Genomic DNA, 14,698 nt, shown 5'->3' with positions numbered 1-14,698 from the left:
GAGCGCAGCTCTGTGTGCCTTGGGTATGTGCTGTGGTTTGCTGTGATGCGCTGATGGTTACTGTATTGAAAGTGTTCTGCGTAGGATGTGTGCAGTGCCCAGTAGTGCAATTTTCTGTATGTTATATGTGTTTGTAAGTCCTGGTGTTTTTGTTATGTATTTGTCTGAATATTTTTTTATCATGCCTAATGCACCTACTATGATAGGAATTGTTTCTGTTTTTAGATTCCACATTCTAGTTACCTCTATTTCCAGGTCTTTGTATTATTATTATTATTATTATTATTATTATTGTCATTTACTTTTAATCTGCATGTTTGATGCAATCACTTGCCGGGGCACACCCAGCACCCTAGGGCAAGTGAAGGTTAAGAGTTGTTGAAATATAGCTGAAAGCTTGGGGAGGGAAAGTAGAGAAATATCTCCATGTAATACAACACAAACATTTACATTGATAGGGTTTTTCTAAGGATGTGGGCAGTACTTGTTAGCACAATCTTTTGGATTTCCTTGAGACATGGTTCTCCAGGGATATTGTCTAGGTGTTTCTGAGATCCTTTATTATTATTATTATTATTCAAGTTTCACTTGAAAAGAAAAGTGAGGGTAGAGAGGGAAGTGCTGCCTCCTAGTAATTTTGTTAAAAGGTGGATGAATGTACTGCGAATGGCCCGAATGAAGAGACTACTCTAAGCATACACCTCTAGATCAAGATTGGACGAAGTGGAGAGGGCACTCGCCCTAGAGGTCAGGGCAATTGTAGTCCCTTTTAACATGATTCAGTCCCACTCTTTATGAATTATATTGTCCTGTACCATCACAAATCTTTTATATAGACCCTCAGTGGTTAATACAGAAAGGACTTTCGTCTGCCGTTACGTTCTGAGTTCAAATTCAGCCGAGGTTGACTTTGCCTTTCATACTTTCGGGATCAATCAATTACGTACCAGTTGCACACTGGGGTCAATCTAATCGACTGGCCACCCGCTCCCCCAAAATTTGGAGCCTTGTGCCTAGAGTAGAAAAGAACTATTATTATTATTATCATTATTATTATTGCTACTATTATTATTATTATTATTATTATTATTATTAATGTTGTTCTTGTTGTTGGTATCATTATTACTATTAGTATTATTATTGTTGATGTTGGTATTATTATTATTATTATTATTATTATTATTATTATTATTATTACTATTATTATTATTATTATTATTATTATTATTTATTATTAATTGTTATTATTTATTATTATTATTATTATTATTATTATTATTATTTATTATTATTATTATTATATTATTATTTATTATTATTATTATTTATTATTATTATTATTATTATTATTATTATTGTGGCCGATGCCAGCACCGCCTCGACTGGCTTCCGTGTCGGTGGCACGTAAAAAGCACCATCCGAATCGTGGCCGAAGCCAGTGCCGCCTCGACTGGCTTCCATAAAATACACCAATCCGACCGTGGCCGATGCCAGCCTCGCCTGGCACCAATGCAGGTGGCACATAAAAAGTACCCACTACACTCACGGAGTGGTTGGTGTTAGGAAGGGCATCCAGCTGTAGAAACTGAGCCAGATCAAGATTGGAGCCTGGTGCAGCCTCCTGGCTCACCAGATCCCCGGTCGAACCGTCCAACCCATGCTAGCAAGGAGAACGGACGTTAAACGATGATGATGATGATGATTATTATTATTATTATCATCATTATTATTATTGTTGTTGTTGTTGTTACTTTCTTTTATTTCTTCTTATCATCATCATCACCATTTTCTTCTTTGTTTCTTCTTCTTATAATCATTATTTTATTATTTTATTATCGTTGTTGTTGTTGTTGTTATTTTATCATTATTACGGATTCTTCTTCTTTTATCAGACGAGATCAATGTAAATAAAGACAGCAGCCCAAACAAATGAGAGGACAGCCGGACAGGCAGACAGCCGACAGACAGGTGCACGGACAAGTGGATGCACAGGTGGATGGACAGGTGTGGAGGAAGAGGACAACAGCCAGGAAGAAGAGAGAGGAAAGAGAGGGAGAGATGCTGTTTAAATATGGATGGACAGATTAGAGAGAAGATAAGGGACCAGAAAGGAGGATAGACGAAAGGAAGGAAAGAAGGAAGGAAAGAAAGAAAGAAGGGAAAAAAGAAGGAACTGTTGCACACAGTCCCCACCCCCGTTATCTCTTACACAGAACACATACACACACATACACACTCATAACCACGTGTGTATATATATATATATATATATATATATACTCCTTTACTCATTTACTTGTTTCAGTCATTTGACTGTGGCCATGCTGGAGCACCGCCTTTAGTCGAGCAAATCGACACCGGGGCTTATTCTTTTGTAAGCCCAGTACTTATTCTATCGGTCTCTTTTGCCGAACCGCTAAGTGACGGGGACATAAACACACCAGCATCGGTTGTCAAGCAATGCTAGGGGGACAAACACAGACACACAAACACAGACACACAAATACATACATACATATACATATATACGACAGGCTTCTTTCAGTTTCCGTCTACCAAATCCACTCACAAGGCATTGGTCGGCCCGAGGCTATAGCAGAAGACTCTTGCCCAAGGTGCCACGCCGTGGGACTGAACCTGGAACCATGTGGTTGGTTAGCAAGCTACTTACCACACAGCCACTCCTGAAATATAAAACATATGAAGGTGTATATATACACAAACACACACACACATACATATATTATATTTATCAACAGACTGACAGACAGAGAGACAGGTAGAAATATATTTGTTTCGAAATTCTTGGTTATTTGGTTTATGGTAGGTTTTTATTACACCATAGGTTGACACTGTGTAGCCCTTAATCAAGAAAATAATTTTATTAAGGGTTAAACTTATTTAAAGAATTTCTAGTTTAACCCTTTAGTGTTCAGATTACTCTGTTAGATGCAATATTTTTTTACTCAAATTGTTTTTAATTAATCCTGCATTATCTTATAGTTTTTGAGGTTTCAATGATGTGATTGTTTATATTTAGAATGACATTGTAGGTTAGGTGTGAGAGGCCAGATATCGCCAGTTTGAATATAAAACATGTAAAATATTTAGGCCGGATATGGCCGGTTTAAACACTACAGGGTTAAGGAGGTTTTCTTGCTCATAAGTGTGAACGTATGTGCAAGTATGTGTGTGTATATATGTGTATGTATGATTAATGTACGTTCCACTTTAGGACACAACCATTGATGAAATAATCTTAAGGATACAGCCATATTAAGGGGCACGGCATTTGATGAAATAATCTTAAGGATACAGCCATATTAAGGGGCACGGCATTTGATGAAATAATCTTAAGGATACAGCCATATTATGGGGCACGGCATTTGATGAAATAATCTTAAGGATACAGCCATATTAAGGGGCACGGCATTTGATGAAATAATCTTAAGGATACAGCCATATTAAGGGGCATGGCATTTGATGAAATAATCTTAAGGATACAGCCATATTAAGGGGCACGGCATTTGATGAAATAATTTTTAGTTATGTTCCCTGCTTTAGGGGCCGTTGGGTCCACTGCACGCATGGCTGCAGTTGGTAGTGGTAACAATAATTTGGACACAACCAGCATTTGTTGCAATCTTGCTCAAACAGCTACAGATGCCCTCAACACCACCATGAGAACCCCTGCTGTGATGGCCTTAAATATTGGTATATACTCGGGTCTGGTTGCAGTGTTGGGTTTGCTTACATTCCTCACCAATTCCCTGCTCGTTGTAGTCATAAGCCGATCTCCCAGCCTGCGGGGTTACGCTAACTACCATTTACTGAATCTCTGCTGCAACAACATTCTCTTGTGTGTCTGCGCATTCCTACTCTTTTCAACGATGGTGACAGACGGGCAAACGAAATCACAGAACGGTTGCCCAGCTTCCACATCTTCAAACCTCACCTCGTCGCACCCTCTTGGAGCAAACCCGACAAAGCCGAACATTACACCATCAGCCCCTGCAGCACCAAGCTCCACACTGCCAGGCTTTCTACGATCAAATCCTTCAGTGTCAGGCCCTACAGTACCGAGTCTACAGGTGTCGGGTCTTGCGTCTACAGCTCAAGTGTCAGATCCTGTGGCGTCGACCGTTGTGCCATCAGACCGGGTGATGCTCAGCTCTGCAAAGACATCCATGTGTGGCATCCAGTTGTTTCTCTGCGCGAATTTCTTCCTGCAGTACTGCTTCGGGTTCATGTCAGTCAGCTATTACCACTGCTGGACACTGCACCGCCCACTGGTCACTCTGCACAGGAGGCGAAAATTCATAATCTATTCCATTGCAACATCCTGGCTCCTCTCGACACACTTGAGTGCAGCCCTGGTTGTTATCTTCGTGGATGACCTCACCTGGAGGCTATTCACACCATTGCTCATCCCTCAGACGAAATCTGCAACAGCGACGATGCCAACAACCACAGCAGCAATGGTAAATGCGACAAAGGCACCGACTCTAAATGCCAAACTGCGACACGGTCACCTCACGACGGCTCAACTCCTAATCACCTTTATTTTCCTGATGCTGTTTCTAACCAGTTTTATTTTCGTGCTTGTTATTCATATAAACGTCCATTCTATGTTGAGAAGCGATGCTACAAGGAGCGGCAGATTTGAACTTGGTCTTTCAAAGACAAAGACGGCAAGAAAGAATGGGGAAACAAAGAGAAAGAATAAGGAGAGAAAATGGAAGTTTAAGAAGACAAACCAAGTCAGACCTTATGGTATGATACTTAGTAACAATAAACCCCTAAATGAAACAGCGAGCCCTATCAATCTCTGTAGTGTTGTCTCCATTCACAAAAATATCAGAGATTCTTCAATATTCATTGTGGCCACTCGGGAGAGCTATGCGTCAACAATGTTGGGTAAGGCCAGGCCAGAAGAAGCACGACAGCGCCACCAACGTACCTCATCGTGTTTATCGTCATCGTCATTGTCATCGTCGTCGTCGTCGTCAACGTCGTTGTCAGCGTTACCTTTGATAATACTACCATCACCGACGCCACCGCCACTACCACTACAACATCAACAACAACAACAACAGCAGCAGCAGCAGCAGCAGCAGCAACCACCACCGCTGCCGCCACCACTTTCGTTGTCATCAGTTTGGTTCCGTGATGACGCTGATCGCAACTACAACAGTAGCAACAACAACAGTGTGTCTGGTGGTTGTAATGGTGACAGACGTGTACGTAATAGTGTACATGATGATAATGGTGATTGTGATGGTGGTGGTGGTAGTAGTGGTAGTAGTGGTAGTAGTGGTGGTGGTAGTGGTGGTGATGGTGGAGATGGTGGTAGTAGTGGTTGTGGTGGTGATGGTGGAGGTAGTGGTTGTGGTGGTTGTGGTAGTGGTGATGGTAGTGGTTGTGGTGGTGGGGGTGGTGATGGTTGTGGTGATGATAGTGGTGGGGGTGAAAGCAGTATGAATGCTAATGAAGAATGTCACCCATACGGCTACCTGCTGAAGAATTTGGCCCTCGGGGCCAACAGAGTTGCTTGTTTCGATGACATCTCTCCTCTCAACCACACCGACAAGAATGATATGACCACCACAACGACCACCCTTACCTCCCATTCTAACAGTACCACTGCCACCTACCCAAATACCACCACTGCTACACACATTATCACCACTACTGCCATGCACCCCAACATCAGTGCCACCCAAATCAACACTGCTACGTACCCCAAGACCACTACTACCACCCACACCAACTCTAGCGCTACCACTACCACCAACACCAACCCTAGCGCTACCACTACCACCCACACCAACCCTAGCGCTACCACTACCACCCACACCAACCCTAGCGCTACCACTACCACCCACACCAACCCTAGCGCTACCACTACCACCAACACCAACCCTAGCGCTACCACTACCACCCACACCAACCCTAGCGCTACCACTACCACCCACACCAACCCTAGCGCTACCACTACCGCTCACACCCATCGCAATACCATCGCTGTCACCAGCTCTAATGCTATCGCTACCACCACCAACACCACCACCATTAACAACACCATCACCACCACCACCACCACCACCACAACAACAACAACAACAATGCTATCAGCAATAGCAACAGCAACAACAACAACAACAATACAAATAATACAATCAACACCACTGCCATCAATACCATCACCAACACCACCACCATCAACAACACCGTCACCACCACCACCAACAACAACAATGCCATCAGCAGCAACAACAACAACAATTCAAATAATACCAACACCACCACCGCCATCAACACCATCACCACCGTCACCATCAACAACAGCTACTCCACCACCACCACCACCACCAACATCAAAAACACCAATGTCAATCTGAGCAGCGTGATGACCACCAGCCACACCAAAACGGATGAGGTCTCGGTCCCTCCCCTCAACGATTCCCGGACAAGCCTTCTCAAATGCACCATGAAAAACAACCTAATACTGGCCCTGTCCTTCTACGTATTCTCTGCCCCGTTACCCTTCTGTACAGTGCTTCGGATGAAAATGGAATTCCACCCAGGGTCCAGTGATCCTCTAGGTAATTGGACGCTGCTTGTTGTCTACCAGTTGTTTCTCCTTAACGGGATTATCTGCCCTTTCTACTATTTCTTCTTCAGCAAACATGTCCGACATTGCGCTCTCAGGCTGTTTGCAAAAGCCAAACTGAAATGGGCGAACTGCCGTGCTAGCTTTTGCTTTTCCTCCCTCCGTTCCTGACAAGAAAAAAATAACAGCAAAGGTTTAAGCAGACTTCAGGTTTATTAAAATACTAGCACTATGACCTGGTAACGCCGGGTCATAGTGCTAGTGCATGCATATACAGCTGCGTGCGTGCGCATATGCATGCGAGGACTGTCCAAATCTCCAACTAATCACATACAGCTAGCTGGCATTCAATTGGCGTATCAAGTTCCGGGCATTTTGATTGGGTTTTGGATAGAAAATTCACAAAAAAGTCACTTCTATTGGTTTTTTAATGGCTTTGCGGGGTGACTGGGGAAATGTAAAGATGTGCACGGCCACCCTTGGACGGTTTTGAATGACCATAGAAAATGCAAGCTCTCTAACTGAAAAATTGTGGATTTGTATAACGGACACACACACAGACATTTTGCCGTTTATATATAGAGATTTGCGGGGTGACTGGGGAAATGTAAAGATGTGCACGACCACCCTTGGACGGTTTTGAATGACCATAGAAAGTGCGAGCCCTCTAATTGAAAAATTGTGGATTTGTATAAAGGACACACACACACACAGACAGACATTTTGCCGTTTATATATATATTTAATGGCTTTGCGGGGAGACTGGGGAAATGTAAAGATGTGCACGACTACCCTTGGACAGTTTTGAATGATTATAGAAAAATTGTGGATTTGTATAAAGGACACACACACACAGACAGACATTTTGCCATTTATATATATATTTAATGGTTTTGCAGGGAGACTGGGGAAATGTAAAGATGTGCACGACTACCCTTGGACGGTTTTGAATGACCATAGAAAGTGCGAGCCCTCTAACTGAAAAATTGTGGATTTGTATAAAGGACACACACACAGACAGACATTTTGCCATTTATATATATATTTAATGGTTTTGCGGGGAGACTGGGGAAATGTAAAGATGTGCACTACCCTTGGACAGTTTTGAATGATTATAGAAAAATTGTGGATTTGTATAAAGGACAGACATTTTGCCATTTATATATATATTTAATGGTTTTGCGGGGAGACTGGGGAAATGTAAAGATGTGCACGACTACCCATGGACGGTTTTGAATGACCATAGAAAGTGCGAGCCCTCTAACTGAAAAATTGTGGATTTGTATAAAGGACACACACACACACAGACATTTTGCCATTTATATATATATTTATTGGCTTCGTGGGGAGACCGGGGAAATGTAAAGATGTGCACGACCATTTCCTTCAACTTATAATAAAATTTCTTACAAAAGTCAATAAAATCATATTTTCCAGATGTGTTTGTTTTTGCGTATTTTTTTTATTTTACATATTCTGAGGAAGGAAGGGACAACGCCTATAGCTTCTGCCTGCGGCCTAGTGTTAAAGGGTGTGCACACACAACTGAGTGTAAGTGCCCCGAGAAAAATGTCGGACATAAGAAGCATCAGATGTGACGTGCAAGTGAGACGTTTGTGTTGGTATGGTCATCCATAACTTGCAGTAAGCAACATTTATTAAACGTTATTACTGTTATTTCTTGATTTTCTGCAAACAAAATGCACAAAAAAGTTACACGTCTGCATTATGTTATATATACAATAATAATAAAGGACGTTACCGTATACATTTTTACAAACCAAGGACGTTATATAGACCTCCTTGACTCAAGTTAGAGAAGGGGTGCGTATTATACACAAGGTTTAGGTTTTTCAGAAGTACAGCCCCCTAAAAATCCCCTGCGTATACACGTTTGCATTATGTTATATATACAATAATAATAAAGGACGTTACCGTATACATTTTTACAAACCAAGGACGTTATATAGACCTCCTTGACTCAAGTTAGAGAAGGGGTGCGTATTATACACAAGGTTTAGGTTTTTCAGAAGTACAGCCCCCTAAAAATCCCCTGCGTATACACGTTTGCATTATGTTATATATACAATAATAATAAAGGACGTTACCGTATACATTTTTACAAACCAAGGACGTTATATAGACCTCCTTGACTCAAGTTAGAGAAGGGGTGCGTATTATACACAAGGTCTAGGTTTTCCAGAGGTACAGCCCCCTTAAAATCCCCTGCGTATACATGTTTGCATTATATTATATATATAATAATAATAGAGGACATTACCGTATACATTTTTACAAACCAAGGGCGTTATATAGACTTCCTTGACTCAAGTTAGAGAAAAGTGCGTATTATACACAAGGTCTAGGTTTTCCAGAGGTACAGCCCCCTTAAAATCCCCTGCGTATACATGTTTGCATTATATATATATATAATAATAATAATAGAGGACATTACCGTATACATTTTTACAAACCAAGGGCGTTATATAGACTTCCTTGACTCAAGTTAGAGAAAAGTGCGTATTATACACAAGGTCTAGGTTTTCCAGAGGTACAGCCCCCTTAAAATCCCCTGCGTATACATGTTTGCATTATATTATATATATAATAATAATAGAGGACATTACCGTATACATTTTTACAAACCAAGGGCGTTATATAGACTTCCTTGACTCAAGTTAGAGAAAAGTGCGTATTATACACAAGGTCTAGGTTTTCCAGAGGTACAGCCCCCTTAAAATCCCCTGCGTATACATGTTTGCATTATATTATATATATAATAATAATAGAGGACATTACCGTATACAGTTTTACAAACCAAGGACGTTATATAGACTTCCTTGACTCAAGTTAGAGAAAAGTGCGTATTATACACAAGGTTTAGGTTTTCCAGAGGTACAGCCCCCTTAAAATCCCCTGCGTATACATGTTTGCATTATATTATATATATAATAATAATAGAGGACATTACCGTATACATTTTTACAAACCAAGGGCGTTATATAGACCTCCTTGACTCAAGTTAGAGAAGGGGTATTTATTATAGATGGGGGTTTAGGTTTTTCTGAGGTACAGCCCCCTAAAAATCCCTTATGTATTATACACAAGGTTTAGGCTTTTCAGAGGTACAGCCCCCTAAAAATCCCTTATGTATTATACCCAAGGTTTAGGTTTTTCAGAGGTATAGCCTCCTAAAAATCCCTTGTGTATTATACACAAGGTTTAGGTTTTTCAGAGGTACAGCTCCCTAAAAATCCCCTGCGTATTATACACAAGGTTTAGGTTTTTCAGAGGTACAGCCCCCTAAAAATCCCCTGCGTATACACGTTTGCATTATGTTATATATACAATAATAATAAAGGACGTTACCGTATACATTTTTACAAACCAAGGACGTTATATAGACCTCCTTGACTCAAGTCAGAGAAGGGGGTGTGTATTATACACAAGGTTTAGGTTTTTCAGAGGTACAGCCCCCTAAAAATCCCTTATGTATTATACACAAGGTTTAGGCTTTTCAGAGGTACAGCCCCCTAAAAATCCCCTGCGTATACACGTTTGCATTATGTTATATATACAATAATAATAAAGGACGTTACCGTATACATTTTTACAAACCAAGGACGTTATATAGACCTCCTTGACTCAAGTTAGAGAAGGGGTGCGTATTATACACAAGGTCTAGGTTTTTCAGAGGTACAGCCCCCTAAAAATCCCCTGCGCATACACATTTGCATTATGTTATATATACAATAATAATAAAGGACGTTACCGTATACATTTTTACAAACCAAGGACGTTATATAGACCTCCTTGACTCAAGTTAGAGAAGGGGTGCGTATTATACACAAGGTTTAGGTTTTTCAGAGGTACAGCCCCCTAAAAGTCCCCTGCGTATTATACTCAAGGGCGGACTATATTCGAGGATTTACGGGAAAAGAAAAAGAGATTAATATATTAAAAGGTATTGAGAAAGAGAAAAACGGAAAAGCGGGATGTAATTTGTATTATGATATTTTCTCCTTCCATATTATTCTGGATTCGCTAATTAAACATTTATTGAATTGAACTTTAATTGCATTCGGATTATAAGCATAATTAATAAGCTTATTATTATTATTTAGAAATGAATTTGTTAACCCTTTCTGATGACTTCAGGTAAGACATAAATTGCCACTGTTTGCTTCTACTTGAATTGAATTTTATAACCTTTTATAAGTTTTTGTATTGCCGTATTATTGATAAATATGATATTATAATAATAATGATAGTAATTAAATTATTGTATACAGTGCTCAGGTGCCCCACAACTTGTCCAAAGTGCGTATAAAGCATCTGCAGTGATGTAGAAATGTCTGGGAAGTGAACAGTGTATGAGTCAGATAGATGCTTGCTTGTGTGTATGGAGGGGAGAAGATCAGGTGTAGTGTTGGCGAATCTTAGGAATAATTATAATAATGAAATTATTGTATACAGTGCTCAGGTGCCCCACAACTTGTCCAAAGTGCGTATAAAGCATCTGCAGTGATGTAGAAATGTCTGGGAAGTGAACAGTGTATGAGTCAGATAGATGCTTGCTTGTGTGTATGGAGGGGAGGAGAAGATCAGGTGTAGTGTTGGCGAATCTTAGGAATAATTATAATAATGAAATTATTGTATACAGTGCTCAGGTGCCCCACAACTTGTCCAAAGTGCGTATAAAGCATCTGCAGTGATGTAGAAATGTCTGGGAAGTGAACAGTGTATGAGTCAGATAGATGCTTGCTTGTGTGTATGGAGGGGAGGAGAAGATCAGGTGTAGTGTTGGCGAATCTTAGGAAGCATGGAAGTTTTGAAGGATGCAATGCTCCAACAACTGATGCCGGCAGTTTGTTCCATGCTTCAGCAATTCTCAGCGTGAAAAAATGTTTCCGAAAGTCATGGAAGGAGCTGTGCTGTTTTCTGACTTTGTAAATATGTCCACGGGTGTTAGACGGGTGGAGTTTGAAAAGGTGCTCAGAGTTATTGTTTGTACGATGGTTGATAATTTTATGGTTGTCTGCCAAGTCAGCTGCCAGAGCTGTGCTGTTTTCTGACTTTGTAAACATATGTATGCATGCATGCCTGTATATGTGCAGATTTGTATATTTTGCTTTATGTATGTTAGTTAGTTGGTTAATTTTTTGGTTGAAAAAGCAACAAGCAAGGCCATGTAGGGGGACATGGAGTTATGTACAGGGTGGTGTTCATGTAAAGAGTTCAGGCCACTTGTGGTCAAGGGAGACTTTGAACTGAGCGGTCGTCGGCATCTTCACCATCTCGTCCGGCAGCTTATCCCACGGATCCGCAACTAACAACTGATGCCGGCAGTTTGTTCCATGCTTCAGCGTGTGTATGGAGGGAAGAAGATCAGGTGTAGTGTTGGTGAATCTTAGGAAGCATGGAAGTTTTGAAGGATGCAGTGCTCCGACAACTAACAACTGATGCCGGCAGTTTGTTCCATGCTTCAGCAACTCTCAGCGTGAAAAAATGTTTCCGAAAGTCATGGAAGGAGCTGTGCTGTTTTCTGACTTTTTAAACATGTCCACGGGTGTTAGACTGGTGGAGTTTGAAAAGGTGCTCAGAGTTATTGTTTGTAAGATGGTTGATAATTTTATGGGTGTCTGCCAAGTCAGCTGCCAGACGTCGGAGTTCCAATGTGTCCATGCCCAGGGAAGAAGTAAGGCGTTCAGAATATGGCAAATGCCTGATGGAGGGTATTCTCTTGGTTGCACCTCGCTGAACGGCTTCCAGGCGATTAATATCCTGGGCAAGATAGGCGTTTAGGGGTTCTAGACGGTGATGCAAATTCCAGGTGAGGCCGCACCATATGATATTATTATATATTTATACATACGTGAAGAAGTAGTTTAACAGAAAGAAGCTAAAAATTTGATTCTACAATGCATGGTTGACCAGTGACACTTAAATTAAAGACGCATACACACATATACATATTTATCTTTATATGTAAAAGTGAAGTTGTGTGTCTGTCTCCTACGATTTAGAATCCTAACTACTCCCACATTTTGCGGTGCAGTTTAACCAAAACCGGGTATCTTATAGTCGTGATTCATATCGAGCCCTTCTGGGTATTAGCGCGCGTCTACGATGAGTCTACGATTTAAAAAAAAAATTACCATAATTTTTTTTCCATTTTAATGCATTTTTTCGCTATTATATAAGGGAAGTAACTCTCTAAAAATGTCTACGATGAGTCAACGATTTAAAAAAAATTTACTATAATTTTTTTTCCATTTTAATGCATTTTTTCGCTATTATATAAGGGAAGTAACTCTCTAAAAATCTCTACGATGAGTCTACGATTTAAAAAATAATTTACCATAATTTTTTTCCCATTTTAATGCATTTTTTCGCTATTATATAAGGGAAGTAACTCTCTAAAAATGTCTACGATGAGTCTACGATTTAAAAAAAAATTTACCATAATTTTTTTTCCATTTTTGATGCATTTTTTTGCTATTTTTTGGGTATAACTCTCTAAAAATGCTTATGTAGTTATTTCCCTTACAAACCCGAGCAACGCCGGGCGATACTGCTAGTATATATATATATACTAGCAGTATCACCCGGCGTTGCTCAGATTTGTAAGGGAAATAACTATAAAGCATTTTTAGAGAGTTATAGCAAAAAAATAGCAAAAAAATGGAAAAAAATGATGGTAAATTTTTTTTAGAGTTAAAAAGGTGGAGTTGCGTCCCCTAGACAATTTGTGGTTTGTGTTTCTGATTCTCGACCCCATGTCGAATTTATCGATTTTTTTCAGAACTGGGGGGAACTTTTCAAAATTTTTCGCTGCGTTAGTTTTGAATTATGACATTGGGCTATGTGTGTGTCAAGTTTCATCAGAATCGGTTGAAAGCCGTGGTCAGGGTGAGGGTACGAGAAAACAGACACACAGAAACACGCACAGACAAACTGCCGTTTATATATAGAGAGAAGATATTGGCACTTGTAAACTCCATTATTTCTTTGGGGCAGCGAAAACTGGTCTTTATGAACGAACGAACGAACAAGAAATGTTCTTAAATGTAAATTTTGAATTTAGCTTTAGTTATAAAATTACATCTCACAGCTGCTAAAAATATTTTTTTCGGCTTTAGAATTATTGCACATATCTTCTGTCTATATTTTTCGCCAAATATTTGAAATTACTATAGGGTGTGCGACAGGTGACAGGTACTTTTCTTTCATCCTTTCGGGGTCGATAAATTAAGTACCAGTTACGCACTGGGGTCGATATAATTGACTTAATACCTATGTCTGTCTTTGTTTGTCCCCTCTGTGTTTAGCCCCTTGTGGGTAGTAAAGAAATAGGTATTTCGTCTGTCTTTATGTTCTGAGTTCAAATTCCGCCGAGGTCGACTTTGCCTTTCATCCTTTCGGGGGTCGATAAATTAAGTACCAGTTACGCACTGGGGTCGATGTAATCGACTTAATCCGTTTGTCTGTCTTTGTTTGTCCCCTCTGTCTTTAGCCCCTTGTGGGTAGTAAAGAAATAGGTATTACGTCTGCCGTTACGTTCTGAGTTCAAATTCCGCTGAGGTCGACATTGCCTTTCATCCTTTCGGGGTCGATAAATTAAGTACTAGTTATGCACTGGGATCGATGTAATCGACTTAATCCCTTTGTCTGTCCTTGTTTGTCCCCTCTGTGTTTAGCCCCTTGTGGGTAGTAAAGAAATAGGTATTTCGTCTGCCGCTACGTTCTGAGTTCAAATTCCGCCGAGGTCGACTTTGCCTTTCATCCTTTCAGGGTCGGTAAATTAGGTACCAGTTACGCACTGGGGTCGATGTAATCGACTTAATACCTATGTCTGTCTTTGTTTGTCTCCTCTATGTTTAGCCCCTTGTGGGTAGTAAAGAAATAGGTACTTTACTTTCAAGAAATTTTTCCTCAACTTCGAATCGATTGTAATTGAAGTTGCAAATCAAATATCTGGATAATTTTTGCTGTTTAACAATTAATATTCTTTTCTCTGTTGAATTCCATGTCAAATTTTTCTTTACAGTAATGTCTAATTTGATAATTTTCCATTTTCAAAAA

The sequence above is a fragment of the Octopus sinensis genome, linkage group LG29 (genome assembly GCF_006345805.1).
Source record: "Octopus sinensis linkage group LG29, ASM634580v1, whole genome shotgun sequence".
Lineage (NCBI taxonomy): Eukaryota > Metazoa > Mollusca > Cephalopoda > Octopoda > Octopodidae > Octopus > Octopus sinensis.
Note: the sequence above shows the minus strand (reverse complement) of the source record.